General features: G+C 37.6%; 1 protein-coding gene across 7 annotated transcripts in view; it reads right to left on the bottom strand.

The window, feature by feature from the left end:
* RMDN2 (regulator of microtubule dynamics 2) overlaps nt 1-14,966 on the bottom strand; it is an 81,956-nt gene extending 66,990 nt beyond the window's left edge. Inside the window, exons 1-4 of one of the 7 annotated variants that reach the window (XM_074286609.1) lie at nt 14,786-14,961; nt 12,657-12,756; nt 10,297-10,371; nt 8,126-8,190 (exon numbers count right to left, since the gene is read on the bottom strand). The gene's annotated coding sequence lies outside the window, so the exon portion shown is untranslated. Of the gene's footprint in view, nt 1-2,276; nt 2,478-8,125; nt 8,191-8,940; nt 9,079-10,296; nt 10,372-12,656; nt 12,757-14,785 lie in introns of those variants that run through there. The other 6 variants (XM_074286607.1, XM_074286608.1, XM_074286610.1 and 3 more) reach the window with 6 other exon arrangements.
* Nucleotides 14,967-15,213: the final 247 nt, after the last annotated feature.

Raw genomic sequence — 15,213 nt, 5'->3', positions numbered from 1 at the left:
CATTTTTGATTTCCTTCATAGGTTAATTGTACACTATTTTAAAGTCAGATTCTTTTTGTACAGCAAAATAACTGTTTGGACATGTATACATATACTGTATTTAACTTACACTTTAACATATTTTACATGTATTGGTCAACCTGCCATCAGGGGGAGGAAGGAGGGAGTAGGGAGAAGGAGGGGAAAAATTGGAACAAAAGGTTTTGCAATTATCAATGCTGAAAAATTACCCATGCATATATCTTGTAACTAAAAAGCTATAATATAAATAAATTTAATATAATCAAAATTATCTATTTAAAAAAAAAAAGAAATATCCCTCAGCTAGAGAATAAGAGGATTTGCTTAGATGATTTCTAAGGTCTTTTCCAGGCTTTAAGTTCTCATATATAGATGAAGAAAAGAATTTATTTTTCTTTCTCAAAATGGTAATGAATATTTCTGTCTTGGTTAACAAAAGCCTCTTTCAAAAATTAGGAAAACAATCTTGAGTCCATGGTGACAATCCCACCATAGAAACTGTTCACAGATCACAGATCTACAACCGGAAGGAATCTGAAATCACTTAAACAACTTTCTTATTTTACAGATAAGTAAACGGAAGCTCAGAGATGAATTGTTTTGCCTATGGTCAGAAAGATAGTTAAATAATACAGGTACATTTTAGGACACAAGACCAAATCTAGTCCTTTTTCCTATACTCTTAGAATGACAATAGGAATTCCCAAGGAAATAATCAATGAACTGGAAGTTTTCTCCAATGTTCCCTAAAAAAGTTGGGGACTATTTTTTATATTATCATTGCTTATGTTAAATTATACAAACATAGGGTTCACACTTCATTCTTGGCTTACCAAAACTAATATTATGCAAACCTAATTCACATTCTTCCTAAAACTTGGAGAACAACCTAAGTGGGCAGAGACATTATATATGAAACTGAGTAATCAGGACAGGCTGGTTGGTAGTAATAAAGGATTCTCTTCCTGAAATGGATCAGGTAAAGTGATACGATGTGACAAAGAACAAAAAGAAATAAAAGTGAATAGGATGATGTCAGCATCAGAGCCGGTAACACTGGGGAGCAAGTGTTAGGCCCTTAACAGATCCTTATTGTTTGTGGAAGATAGTATAGCTATTTTCACCAGGAATCCATTGTTTCCTACAAAACCCTTAAGCATCCCCTTTTTGCTTTAATTGATCATCGTTCCTGTCCTGCCTGTTTTTGTGTTTTACCACAACTGCTTTTTAATAAACATCTCTGGGTTGAGTAGCTCAGGAAGAGAAAATAAGTCACCTGTGGGCCTGAGTTACAAGTGTTCATCACTTAAGGGTGAGAGTGCGACATAAACCAGTTTCCCTGTCAATATCCTGAGCTGGCTCATTGGTGCAGCAGCTACTGAGGACCCTAAACATCCCACCTTCCCCACCAAGGAAGGCGCTCTCCCCCCATCAGCGAATTACAGATCCACGCATCTATCACTCATCCGTTGAAATCACAGATCTACCCATCTATCATTCATCCCTTGAACTTTGCCAAGGTTTTTGTGTGAACATCTATTTTTAAAAAGCAACTACATGTAATATTAGTGACTTTTTACAGGATCTTCTTCGAAATGCTTGTCATTGATTGCTGTTCAATTCCAAATAACATAAACATGTTAAAGGGTGACTAAGGAAGAAGAGAAGCGCTAGGATGTACTCAGCTGCCAAAAGCAAAGGTCTCAAAAGTCCACTCCGCCCACCCCTCAGGCTGCTTCCAGTTTGGATCCCCGATTCGGGGCGAGAGGCCCAGGGTCAAATGTGATTCGGTCACCCCGGATCATGGCCCTATCCATGTCTCGAGGTAGCCTCAGTTTCCCCAGATGTACGAGGGGTTGGAGCTCAGTGGGGGCCCTTCCGGTGCTAGTGCTGGAGGCTCGTGGGGATAGAGGTTTTCGGAGTGAAAACCCAGCGATGGTGGGTTCCCGCTCCTTTCTCCGGAGCCGCAATAATGAGGATGCGAGGGAAGGACCCACGAGAGCAAAGCATAGGTGCGGACTGGGGGAAACCACGCGAAACCACGCGAGGAATACTGGGGGGGGGGGGGAGAAATGGGGAGGCGCAGGCGCATTGGTGTCTCCTCCTCCTCCCTCCCCTCACCCGCTTCGCCGAGGGCCCATCCCACCCTCCCCCCTCCCAGGCCATCTCCTTCCCCCACCTGCTCCCCCACTTTGGCTGTAGAGCGCGAGCTCCCTTCCCCCGCTCCGCCCCCAGCACCGCCCTCTTGTCCTTACCCTACGCCGCACGTGGGCTTCCAGCCACTGGTCGAGGGTGGCGCGGCCGCCGACTCTCACTCCCTCCGTTGCGAGCCCGGAGTGACCCGGAAACCCGGATTAGAGATGCCTCCGGGGGGGGGTCGGGACTATGCGCGGGATTCTCCGGCCTCCGCGCCTCAGGCTTCTGCCCGGTCTGGCGTCGGGTTCTAGGTCCGAAGGCTAGAGGCGGGCGGAGCTGAAAGGGCCGGGCGGGCAGCGTTTGGTCCAGCCTCCTGTAACCTGAGGAGGCGGCTAGGCCCAACGCCAGGCCCTTTGCCCTGGCCGGGCCGCCCCGGGCTCTAAGGCCCTTCGATTTTTGTACCCAAATAAGGGCTGGTGTTTCGCCTCGGAAGGGTCTCTCACACACACACTCCCCCCTTCCCCCATTTTTTTTTTTTCACCGATGAGCAAACTTTAGGAGGCTGTCACCTGCCCAGTCCTTCCCGCCTGACCACTGGTGCACCCGAGACTCGAGTCCGGATTCAGTCGGGTCTGGATGGGTAGCTTGAAAAAACGGGTTCAAATCCCGATTGATGGGAACTAGACCTCGTACCTCTTCTCTCTGGGGTATGACCCTGGATTAGTCCCTAAACTCCCCGCCCTGAGTCTCGTTAACCAGAAAGTGAGGGGGCTCCTCACAGCCCTTTGGGGGCAGAGTAAAAGGATGGGGAGATGGGCTTGGAGCTGACCTTAGAGGTCACGAGAAGGCCAATTTTTAAGTTCAAATGCATAGTTACAGTGGGAAAGAATTAACAGAAGTAATACTTAAACTACAATTTAGAGTTGCTTTGAAAACAAAAGCTATTTGTAAACACAACACTGTCAATATTTACTTTAGGTAAACACAGCCAAGCCGAGCTTAGTCTTAACCCCTGTGTAAAGAACAGGAATAAGTCTTTGGTTTTAATAAATGTTTGGATGGGATATTCCCCCAAAACAGCTCCGAAAAATAACTCAAAAAAGCTCCGGAAAACTACTGTATTTTTTCTAAAGAAAAAATGTTTCTTCCCACTCCAGTTCCTTTTCCGCTACGCTATCAAATCGATCCTATTTAAATACAAGCCTGATCGTGTCTCTCCTCTTCCTTTCAATTTGATAAATTCCAGTGATTCCCTATGACCTCCAGAATCTGGACTTTAAAGCCCTTCATAAACTGTCCCGTCTCCCCCCCCCCTTCCTGGATTTCCGTTCTTACTTCCTCCTAAATCCTACCAACATACTCCACAATTTATGGACTGGCTTCTTTTATGTTTCCCAAACAAGACACTCCTGTCTCTCAATTGTAGGCATTTATTTTCTGCTTTGTCTCCTCATTCTGGCTTCCCTGGTTTCCTTGAAGTCTGTCAGAATTCCTTAATTCCCCTTTTAGTAGAGGGGAGGGAGAGGAGCCTGGTTGTGAAGAGCTTTGAATGCCAAACAGGATTTTATATGGGATTGAGAGCCGCTGTAGTTTACTGAAGAGGAGGGGAATTTGGTCAGATCTGCATTCTAGGAATATTAATTTGATAACTGAAGGGAGGTTGGATTGGAGTAAGGGAGAGACAAGGCAGGAAGACCAACTAACTACTGTTTTCAATAGTGCAGGAATAAGGGGTTCCACCAAGGTATCGGCAATATCAGATGAGAAAATATAGGGCCATATGTAAGTATTATGAAGGTAGAAAGAAGAGTTGGCAATAGATGGATATAAAGTGAGGGAGAATGAAGAATCTAGGATGGCACAAGTTGGGTGACTGGGAGAATGCTGCTTTCCTGACCAATAATTAGGAAGTTAGGAAGATGGGAGGATTTGGGGGGAAAGATGAGTTGTCAGTCAATAGTCATTTATTAAAAGTGTACTGTTTACTATAGCTCTACTATGTGAAATGCTGAGGATTCAAAGAAAAGAAAAAGACAATCCCTCCTACCAAAGGAACTCACACTCTGAGGGAGAAGACAACACATAAAAAGCAGAAAATGGGGGGAGAAGAGAGAGGATACCCAGCACCTGTGGTTTCTCCCATTGTCCATTCTCCCTACCTCCAGTCAAAGGAAGGGAGGGGCCCAAAAGGCAAATGTTACAGAGTTAATTTGATTTTGTAGGAAGATATAGTTTTGGGAAGACAATAGTGACATCCAGATGAACAACCAGGTGGGAAATTTGGACATATTGAATTTAACATGTCTGTGACATCCAGTTCAAAATATATAATAACTAGTCTCATGTAATTCTGAGAATGGAGGTCAAGATGGGAGTTAGGTCTGGATAAGTAAATTTGAGACTCCTTAGCATAGTGATGAGAATTAAATCCATAGGACCTGGTGTGACGACCAGGTAAATATTGTATGGAGGAAGAAGAGAAAAGATCCCAAAGACAAAGCCCTGGGAGACAGCTACTACTGATGGGCATGAGACTAATAATATAAGAACCAGTCTATCTAGACAGAGAACCAAAATAGTGTCACCAAAGCTAGAGAGAGTTTATTGAGAATGTAAAGAACATTTTTTTTTCTATTATAATGTGAGTTCCTTGAATTCAGGAATTGTCTTTTGCATTTCTGTGTTACAGAATTTATCATGATATGTGGCACATAGTAGATGATTAATAAAAAGCCTGCAGACTCTAAAATTAAACCTTGCTACTATAACAGAATCCCATGGATTAACAGGGATTTTTCAACAGATCTGTAGTGCCCTGCTTTTTATAGATACTAGAGTTCTACCTTGAGAGGAAGAGAAAAAACTGAATGAGGGTGACTACTAACTCATTCTCCTATCTTCAAGCTAGGACTTATAATTATAGCTATCTATTACAAATAGATATTTGAAAGGATATGAAGCCACTTCCCCAGTCACTTGATTAGGGAATAATTTTGCCTAAGAACTTTAAACTAGTCAAGTTGGTTTTCCTCCAGCCATACTTATACCATCACAGATAAGAGCAAACACTTAGTGAGCAAGACAGGAATAGGGAAACCATATAGATTAGCTTAGTGAATGGAATACATGAGACCTCTGCCTCTGGAAACAATGAAATACTGTTCAACTTGGGAGAGTGTTATTTTATCTGAGGACTCCTCTCTTAACAGTCTCTGGGGATGTAGGTGTTGGAAATGAAGCAAGGGACACATTGGGATACCTGTTTCCCTTCTGCCACCATGCCTGAGGCTCCAAAGATCTCTCAATTCTTCTGGGCTCCATTAGCTTCAATAACCCCTCTAAAAACAGGGTAGACACTTTTGCTGTATCTTCAGAAGGATTGGAACCCTGAGAACCTACAGTTATCTCTGAACAGTCTATGAGATTACTAGCAATTTAACTGTCATTTTAGAGTTAATAGATAGTCATGGCATGGAGGAACAAAAAGAAAGGATTTAGACAACTTCTTTCCTAAAAATTGAGTCTCATTAACTATCAATGAGACATTCCAATTGATCAATGAGGACAGAATCAGCTACATCCAGAAAAGGAACACTGGGAAATGAGTGTAAACTGTTATTTTTACCTTCTGAATCCAATTCTTCCTGTGCAACAAGAAATTCGGTTCTGCACACATATATTGTATCTAGAATATATTGTAATATATTTAACATGTATAAGACTGCCTGCCATCTGGGGGAGGGGGTTGAGGGAGGAAGGGAAAAAATCTGAACAGAAGTAAGTGCAAGGGATAATGTTGTAAAAAATTACCCATGCATATGTACTGTCAAAAAAAGTTATAATTATAAAATAAAATAAAAATTAAATAAACAATTATTAAAAAAAAAAACCTATCAATGAGACATAAAGTACTTTTCCCGAGAGAACTAAGTTTATTTTACTTTTATCTTGCAAAGAAATATTCCACATCTGTAGTACTCTTTTTCTTACCTCTATTTTTAAATAAAAAACACTCATTTTTCTATTTTTAATTTGCTTTATAAAAAAAGATTAACAGAAATCTCTCTTCTACATCCCACCTATCATCTTCTTGGAGAAAAAAAAAAAATATATATATATATATATATTCCTGGTCACAAACTAATTCCTTTGTTGATTGTAAATAAAAGTATACATGTCTCATTTTGTATCCTAAATCTTATTTCCACTAAGTTAGGAGGGAGATAAGTATATTTCATCATCATTGTTTTATAAACATAGACATCTATTGTATTAATCATAATTCTTATAGCTTTCAAAGTTGTCTTTACAATGTTGCTATTAATATAAATTATTCTGGTTCTGTTCATTTAATTAATTAATAATCTTCAAAATTTTTTATTTTATAATGTTGATGTTTAGATTAAAGTATACATTGTTATACTGGTTCTACTTCACCAACAGTTTTCATGTCTTTCCATTTCTCTTTAATATGTGTTTCCTAATTTCTTACAGCACAATAGCATTTGCAAGTCAAGACATCACAGACATCACCCTCTTATGTTGTTGGGCCTCTTCTAGAACAAAGGAGTAACAAAAATAACAAACCTTTGGGCTGGAAAAAAATTACCCTCTGTGACTTTTTCTTGGATTTCCACTTCAAAATTATCTGGAGCATTTTCTAGATCTTTGTGAAGGAGATTTAGTGAGCTAGGTTATATTTTCCATTCTATCATCTTGACTCGGATCCTCATTTAATTTACTATGTACATATTGATCTGTGCTGATAAATGTAAATTCTTTTAGAGGATGAGGACTATTTTTATTTTTGCATTCATAGAACTTTAAATATAGTAGATTTAAGCAATCTCACTGCTAGCATTCAAGTAAGTAAATATAGTATAGATTTGAATGATAGATTTTTATGTATATAATGCATACCAAAGAAAATACTTAAAATAATGTTGTTTACAAATTTAGCAGTTTTAAAAGTGCTGGCCACAATGTAGAGTTGCCAGAGAATAAAGAGGAGACTAAAGCAGCAAGGTTGGCTTCTCTAGCATGACAAGGTTCTTTTTCATTAGGTTACATAAATGCCTATGGTATTCAATCATTTTCAGTGGTATCCAACTCTTCACGAAGACATTTGGGATTTTCTTAGAAAAGATACTGGAGTAGTTTCTCATTTCCTTCTCCAGTTTATTTGACAGATAAGGAAACTGAGGCAAATAGGGTTAACACTAACTTGCCCAGGGTCATACAACCAGTAAGTGAGTCCAAATTTGAACTCAGGAAGATGAGTCTTCCTGACTCCAGGTTGGCACTCCATCCCGTGTTTTACCTAGGGAAATAAAGCAAGGGAATAAATGGGGCAGATAACTGGGGAATGGATATCAGTTCCATAGAAAAAGGACACAGAAAAGTCTTGAGGCAGTCTCACCAACAGCTATATTTCTCTATTGCTAGGATTCTGTCACTGGAAAGCAGCAATGCCTAACAATATTCAGTTCAAGGCCATGATAGCAAAATTCACATTTTGCTGAAATACTGCTCTGGCTCTAGCTTCACTATTCTTTCTCATTTTTTTGGTGTCAAAAGTCTTTCCTCTCCACTTCTTGCTTGCTTGGTTTGCCTTTCTCTTTTTTACCCACAAACCTCCATTTTCAAGGTCTGGGCAGGGAGTCCTCTGAGTAGTTTATCCTAAAGTAAAATCTAAAATTCTTTCTGACCTTAAAGAACCTGGAATGAGATTGTTAATCAGCAGCTCACCCTGATCTGTTTCCCTTTGTTCCATTCTAAGGCTTTTAGCAAAGTTCCAAAAGGGAGGTTTACAGCATGAAAGCTAACCTCTTGCTGACTGAGAATATACCATATTTGCAAACCAGTGTCAGCACTTTAACTTTTTCTTAAAATAATACAAAAGTAGATGATCAAAATCAAATGATTAAACATCACCAGATTATATCATACAAAGTAGTAAAAATCCTACCTTTAACCACCAAGAAGATCTTGAGTTGAGGTTTTCAACCCTGCTATTGTTGACAGTGACAGCTTCTATTAAAAAGAGAAAAAAAAGTGTATTTCTCCTCAAAATAAGAGGGAAAGGTATATTAGGGATAGAAAGAAAAGACTCATTGATTAATTATTACAGCTGGAACTGATAATAGAAAACATCTGATTCAATCACTTTATTTTTTTTTTTTCCTGATTAGAACATTAGGTAATAAATATAAGCAAGGAAAAATATTCAAGTACATATAATAAATCATAAAGATGATAGCTATATGCAAATATTGAGTTTATTTTTATTGTAGATATGAAAAAAGAAATCAATCTTTTAAATTGTCTAAATTTTTAAGTAGTATTTAATAAAGATAGAAATTAAAAAAAAACTTAGAAAAGGAAAAACCTAGAAAATGGAATTGTCATGTCATCAATTTCTTAAAATGTAAATTATAGTAATCATAAAATTGAGAGAATTCTAGTTAAAAACATAATAAAGACAGGAAAAAAAATTTCCCCCTTAAACTAGAGTTCATTTATCTTAAAGTTAGAGGATCATAGGATTTAATTTTTTTTACTTTTAGTTTTATTTTATTCTGAATTTAACAAGCATCAAATAAAATATTTCCAGAGACATGTGGAGCAGAAAGAATGTGAGATAAAAAGAAATTTATGCATCTTATTTAATTTTATCTAGTAGTTCACTGCTTAACTATCTTACTGAAAAGCCAAACTATCCCCCATTTGAAATTAGTATATTCAGTGAAGGAAGAACAATTTCCTGTTAAGTATATCACTTACCTGATAGAAGCTAATCTTTCTGTACAGTTAAAAGCAGTCTGTTAGTGGACTTTCATATTAAAAACTTAAAGCAGCCTGATTTTAGCATTCAACTAGTTTAAACTGAAGCCTTGAAAACTCCCTTCAATGAAACCCTGGTTCTCCCACCACTAGTTCCTATCTTTGTTTTGGTAGGAGATTCTCAGGGACATCTTTGACAAGAAATATATTACTACCCTAAAGCAAGGTTAATTTGAGTGACATATCAGATTAAAAATAAAGCCAAATTTCCTTGAACTGGATGTAATTTTGTTATCATTCCTGCACACACACACACAAATGTTTAAAACCATTGAATTTTATATGTGGCATGTAGATTGTAAGGTTTTGTGCTTCTTGACTAAGTGGTAATTTAATTGCTTGATATCCTCCTAGAATAAGGATGCAGTGGCTTACCTCCCCTCACTAAATGGAAAAAGTTAGTATTAATATCTTTTTCAAGATGTTACTTATGGCAGATAGTCTCTGAGTACTCACTACTTTGCATGTTGTAAAAGAAATACTTTACTAACCAAGGATAACTAAAACTTAGATAACCCTCCCTACAAATTGGTCTTTAGGCATCTCAATTTCATCTTTCAAGTATTTAAGTCATACACAAAGCATATTAAAATGTTGGATTTTTTTTTCTATTAACCACCTACAAATGTCAATTCTATCTTTCTTACTACTTCACTCACATTGAATCTGCTTTTCTAAGTTCCTTTTTTCCTCCCTTTTCTAGTACATTAATTCCTACTGGCTTTATTTGTCTCCTGATTTACCTTGGATGCCATGATTATCTTGATTATCTTTCTGTTTCAGTCTCACTATATATCCTGACCAATACCCTTACAATCCCTCACCTCTTTGGTTTTTTGCTATAGCTATGCAAAAGTCCTAAAGACTCGGTGAGTCTCTGTTTCATTCCACTTTTTTCCTGTTTCTACGCTGATTAGAATAGCAAACTCAATTCCATTAAAATTAATGGCACCTAAATCAGATGGTTGCTGAATAGGGGTTCATTTAGGGGAGGGGAAAGGAGAGTAACAAATTTGCCTTGCCAAAGTTTTGGAATGTGTTGTTCAATCATTTTAGTTATGTCTGACTCTTTATAAACCCATTTGGGATTTTCTTAGAAGAAAAACTGGGATGAGTTGCCATTTCCTTCTCTAGCTTGTTTTTCAGATAAGGAAATGGAGGCCATCAGGGCTAAGTGACTTGCTCAGTGTCCCACAGCTAGTAAGTGTCTGTGGCCAGATTTGGAGTTAGGAAAATGAAGAGGAAAAGGGAACCCCAAACTGGAGGAATCCGGGGAAGTATCAGAAGAATTGGCACCTGAATTGCACTTTGAATGAAGCTAGAGATTTTGGCTGAGGTGAAGATGCAAAGCATTCCAGGTATGCTTGAATACTGTGGAAAGGCATGAGATGAAAATCCATGTATAGGAAAATACCTAGTATATGTCAATATCACTGGAATAATGAGTATAAAAGGGAATAAACATGAAATAGAAAATGAAGAGGTAAGTGGGATACATGCTGTGGGCTTAAATACCAGATGGTGAATTCTTTTTTTTATGCTAGAATCAATTAAAAGACCACTGAATATTTGGAGGAATGTTTGTGTCTTGAGGATCAATCAACCTAACTGGGCCCTTGGTGAGTAGCTACCAAGTAATGATATTTTTGGCTCTAATAACTACTGAAAGTATAATCCACTAAATTATAGAGAAATTAGAATTCATGCCAGTAGGAGGAACATTCATATTAGCTTAAATCAAGGGTATTTTGAAGCCTACATGTGAAGAATGATATAATTTTAGCTGACATTCCCATTCAGGCAGCAGAAACATGTCTATTGTTGGAGCCATGACAATTACTGGCAGCTTTTCCCATCTAGCCACCATTCTCACTTCTAGCTGTGACTTTCTATTGCCACCAATCAGAAAGGGGGTGGCTACTCCTCCTCCTCATAGATTATTGTTTATTCTTTGTTCTTGAAGAGGACAAGTGACTTGCTAGTGGATTGAATTTAAGTGAGATAGATTCACAAAATCATCAGCCTCACTCTCCTCAAACAAAACTTCTTAACTGTGAGTGAATGTAAGGATCATGAATTTATGATTTATTATCAGTAAATGTTTGATTTATATATCTATTACCTGGAGCCATGTAAACATTTCTCCCTTGAAATGGGTTTACAAGTAGAAGAAATTTAAGAAGCCCTGATGTTATCATGAGCCCACTCTCAAGATGTAAGTTGAGACTATCAGAGTCTCTCCCTTGAAACTGTTTTGACAAATGAGAGCTTTCACCTTGTCTGATCCACATACAGGCCACCTATTATTTCCTGGTCATGTCCAAACCATGCTCTGTACAATCTACTCCTTCACTCACTAAAATTTGATCCCTGCCTCAGCAGATAGGACCTTTGGAACTAGACCACTAGGTCACTTCCTAGCAATTTCTAAACTATTTCACTCTTCCACATTTCTCTTCCTATTCTTTCCAACTCAAGCATCATATTATGTTCTTTTATTAGAATCCAAACTCCTTGAAGGCAGGAACTTTTGTATTTGTATTTGTATTTGCTTTGAATGGTGGTTGGCACATAATAAGAACTTAATGAAGGCTTTTTCTTTTGTTTATTTAACATCCACTAATATAATAATCCATATTATATGATTGGATGGATTCATCATATTCCTTTTGATTCTGGCATACGGGATGTTCACAAGACAACTGGGAATCATAAAATCAGTTGGAATTATTATCATCATGATTCTATAATAAGTGAAAAATTGAGTTAGTGCTCTAGATAGTTTTAAAACATGAGAGGTTGGTTGGCATTAGATGTAGGTAAAGCTATTTAATATACATTTTCACTTTTCATCCAGAATGTGGGGCATATGTAGAAACAAAATAATTAGGCTACCTAGAAGCCTAAACACTTTGAAGGTTGCAACATGTCTTTTGTTAAGATACCCACAACATTTTCATGGAAATCAAATGATTTGGCTCTAGTTAGGCAAAGGGCCTTATAACCATCCAACCTTCTTTTTTCCCCTGTAGACTACGTGGCTGAGTTAATGGATTTGAAAGGGCTTCCTGGGGGCATCCCTTTAGAAAGGAAGGATTGTCTTGGAAAGTAAAGAAATTCACTCATTTATTCAAATCTTGTGGTTCACTCTAAATTTCCAGAGGTTCTAGATAGCTAAACTGGAACATTTTCAGCACACTACATTTGCCAGTCAAACTACTAAAAATATTTCAAATAAAATCCCAATATTGATGATAGAGAATAAGTAGGTACTACCCCAAAAGATAACTTTTGTCAATGATTTTTTGTAGACATAGCTGGTCCCAGAAAGGTTAATTGTTCAAGAACTTTGTGAATCACTTACAGAAACCAGAGCGGACCTCAAATCAGATTTCCTTTGACTTAAGGAATATTACATTATACATTTAAAGAGCAATATAATAGAACAACACATAGCCTTTGATAATGTGTTTCTCTATTGAATTCCAAGTACAAATCATAGTCAAGAAGCAATAGTACAATATATTTTTTTTAACTGATCCAGGAATTTTGTCAAATTTTGTTAAAATTTGTCAGAACAAGAAAGGTTCCCTTGTGGGCAACTACTCCTGCCAATTCAAATTTGGATCTTTTCTGCAACTGAAGGTCTTAGTTACCTGGTTCACTAGTTAAGGGATTTGCATAAGATCATATGCCATGCATGAGATGGAGCTTCAGCTTGCTTGATCCAAATCTAGCGATTTCTGTCTACTAAACCTTGCAAAAAAGAGAGATTTTTGATGTTGAGTTATTTCAGTTTCATATTCAACTTTTCATGACCCAATTTGGGGTTTCTTGGTTGATAGTGGTTTGCCATTTTCATCTTCCACTCATTTTATAGATGAGGAACGGAGGCAAACAGGGGTAAGTGACTTGCCTAGTCACACAGCCATTAAGTGTCTGAGGCTGGATTGGAGCTCAGGTGCTTCTAATCTCAGGGTGGGTGTTCTATCCTCCCTACACAGAAATGAGCCTGGAGTGGTGATTTTGAACTTCCAAGAGTTCCTCCAGTTGAGGAGACTCCTTTTACTAATGCAGCTTAACATCTTCAAAACCTGTAGTCATAGATTAGACTTATGACAGTCACTGAGAGTTTAACTGATTTTCTCCCAGTCATATAGCCCATATATGACTTGAGTTCAAATCTGGCCTCAGATATTACAAACTTTGTGACCTTACCTTGGGCAAGTAAGTTATTTTAGATTCTCTCTGACTTAGTTTCTTCATTTGTAAAATGGGATGTTACTTTACAGCATTCTTATGAGGATAACATGAGATAATATTTGTTAGATGCTTTGTAAACTTTGTAAATATTAAATAAATACTATTAATAATATTATGTCAAAGACAGGTCTCAAACCCGTTCTTCCTGGCTTGACACCAGCTCTACTATTTCATGTTGCCTCTTACTTTCTAATTTGGATCTTAAAAATTAAAAATCTTTCCTTGTTTTGGAGATATGAGTTCATATTTATACATATGCACATATTTAAATACATATGCATATATGACAAAATGTATATAAATATTCATAACATATAGTAGTCATTTGGTTGTAAGGGATAAATATGGCCCTTAATTGCTGGAGGTGGATGAGTGTGGGGGTCTAGAGCAAAGACTGGTTGTTCTATCAGCCTCAGATGTGATTTACATTGACCCTGACCAGAGCAAGGATGTAATAGAGCTTGAAGGGAGTCTCCTCACCATAGTCCTTGGGTACTTTACAGGAACTAAGGCTAGCATCCAAAGGTATGGAAGAAGGCAAAATGAATTTCCTGATCACAACTCAAATAAATTAAGCTAAAATAATTTCAGTAATAGTAAAAGGTTTAAATTCAAAAGGCATACTTAAATTCCTATGAGCTTCTCTAGCTAGTTGGTGGCTGAACAGTTGGCTGAAGTCTAGAATCATAAAAATTCTAAATAAGGCTCAGGAGTATAAGCTGAGCTAAGATTCTATCAGCTATCACTGCAAGTCATGCTAATACTGGCAGGGAATAACTTAGTAGATAGTAAATAGCAGTTTAGCTACTTGCAACTCTCAAAAATCATCTATTAAGTCAGGGAAAGGTCACAATTTGCCTCAATGGAGAAATTAAGCCATAGTGATAAGATAATGGAATCATGAAATATTGAATAAGCATATGAACAAAAACATTTATGGAAGCACAATATTTTGACTTTCAAATTAGATAATTAGAAAGTAAAATGTCACAAAAATGGTATTCTGCTTCTTTTGACTTTATGAATTGAGGATTTTTTTGTTTGTTTCCATAGTTCAAAACATTCCTGTGGCCTTTATTTTCTGTTCCTGACCTGTTCAAATGGAATCTGAGGTTGTTTATATAATAATCAAGGCCAGGTGCCCTAGTTTTCTGAAACACTGCTATCATTATAGCCTCCCCAACTTGAGTCAAAGGTCAATAGTAGAAAAGACTATGGGGTTAGGGATGGTAAATGGGAACTAAATCTTAAATTAAAAGGTGGAAATAAAGGTTTTAAAAGCCATTATCAAGAAAAGGAAAGCTCCTCATATGAAAACTTAAAGGAAAGTTAATTCTTTTTCTAAATACTACTGGAAACATTAGTCTAAAATGATAATCTTGTGGGTGACTGGCAATAGCCATTCTAACCTCAAATATTAGAATGATGTAAATGATTGGCCCAATACATGCAATGGGAATTATCAGAAAATAGTTTCTATCAGCTCTTAACTATAAAAATGTCAAACACAGGGCAAGGATACATTTTGTTGGTTCTGTTTCTGGTGCTGGTTTAACTGAGTTAAGTGGATTCGATGGAGTTGAATGCCAAGGCCTTCTCTTATCTCCCTTTTTCTTCATGAAGAAGGGTCTTGAATGTGACAGTTATGGCCAGCATGGAGTTGAAAATACACCAGGTGGGAGAAGGTAGAAATCTGCCTTGACAGATGTTTTTTATAGGGTCAGGAGGATGCTAGGGAACATATCACCAGTGCAACACCTTCAGTGATGCAGGAAACAAAGAAACCTTTATGCTCCAGTTCACTGCATCACAGGGGCTAGTGTCCATCAGTATCCTCTAATTCCCACATGGCTTGCAATCCTATTTGCTCAATAGCCTAGAAACTTCCTCCTTGAAATCCTGTCTGTACCAAAGCCTAAAGACTTTCCTAATGAAATCCTATCTAATTCC

The sequence above is a fragment of the Sminthopsis crassicaudata genome, chromosome 2, assembly GCF_048593235.1.
Source record: "Sminthopsis crassicaudata isolate SCR6 chromosome 2, ASM4859323v1, whole genome shotgun sequence".
Lineage (NCBI taxonomy): Eukaryota > Metazoa > Chordata > Mammalia > Dasyuromorphia > Dasyuridae > Sminthopsis > Sminthopsis crassicaudata.
The sequence above is the reverse complement of the archived record's forward strand: the minus strand, read 5'-3'. Positions and strand labels throughout refer to the sequence as shown.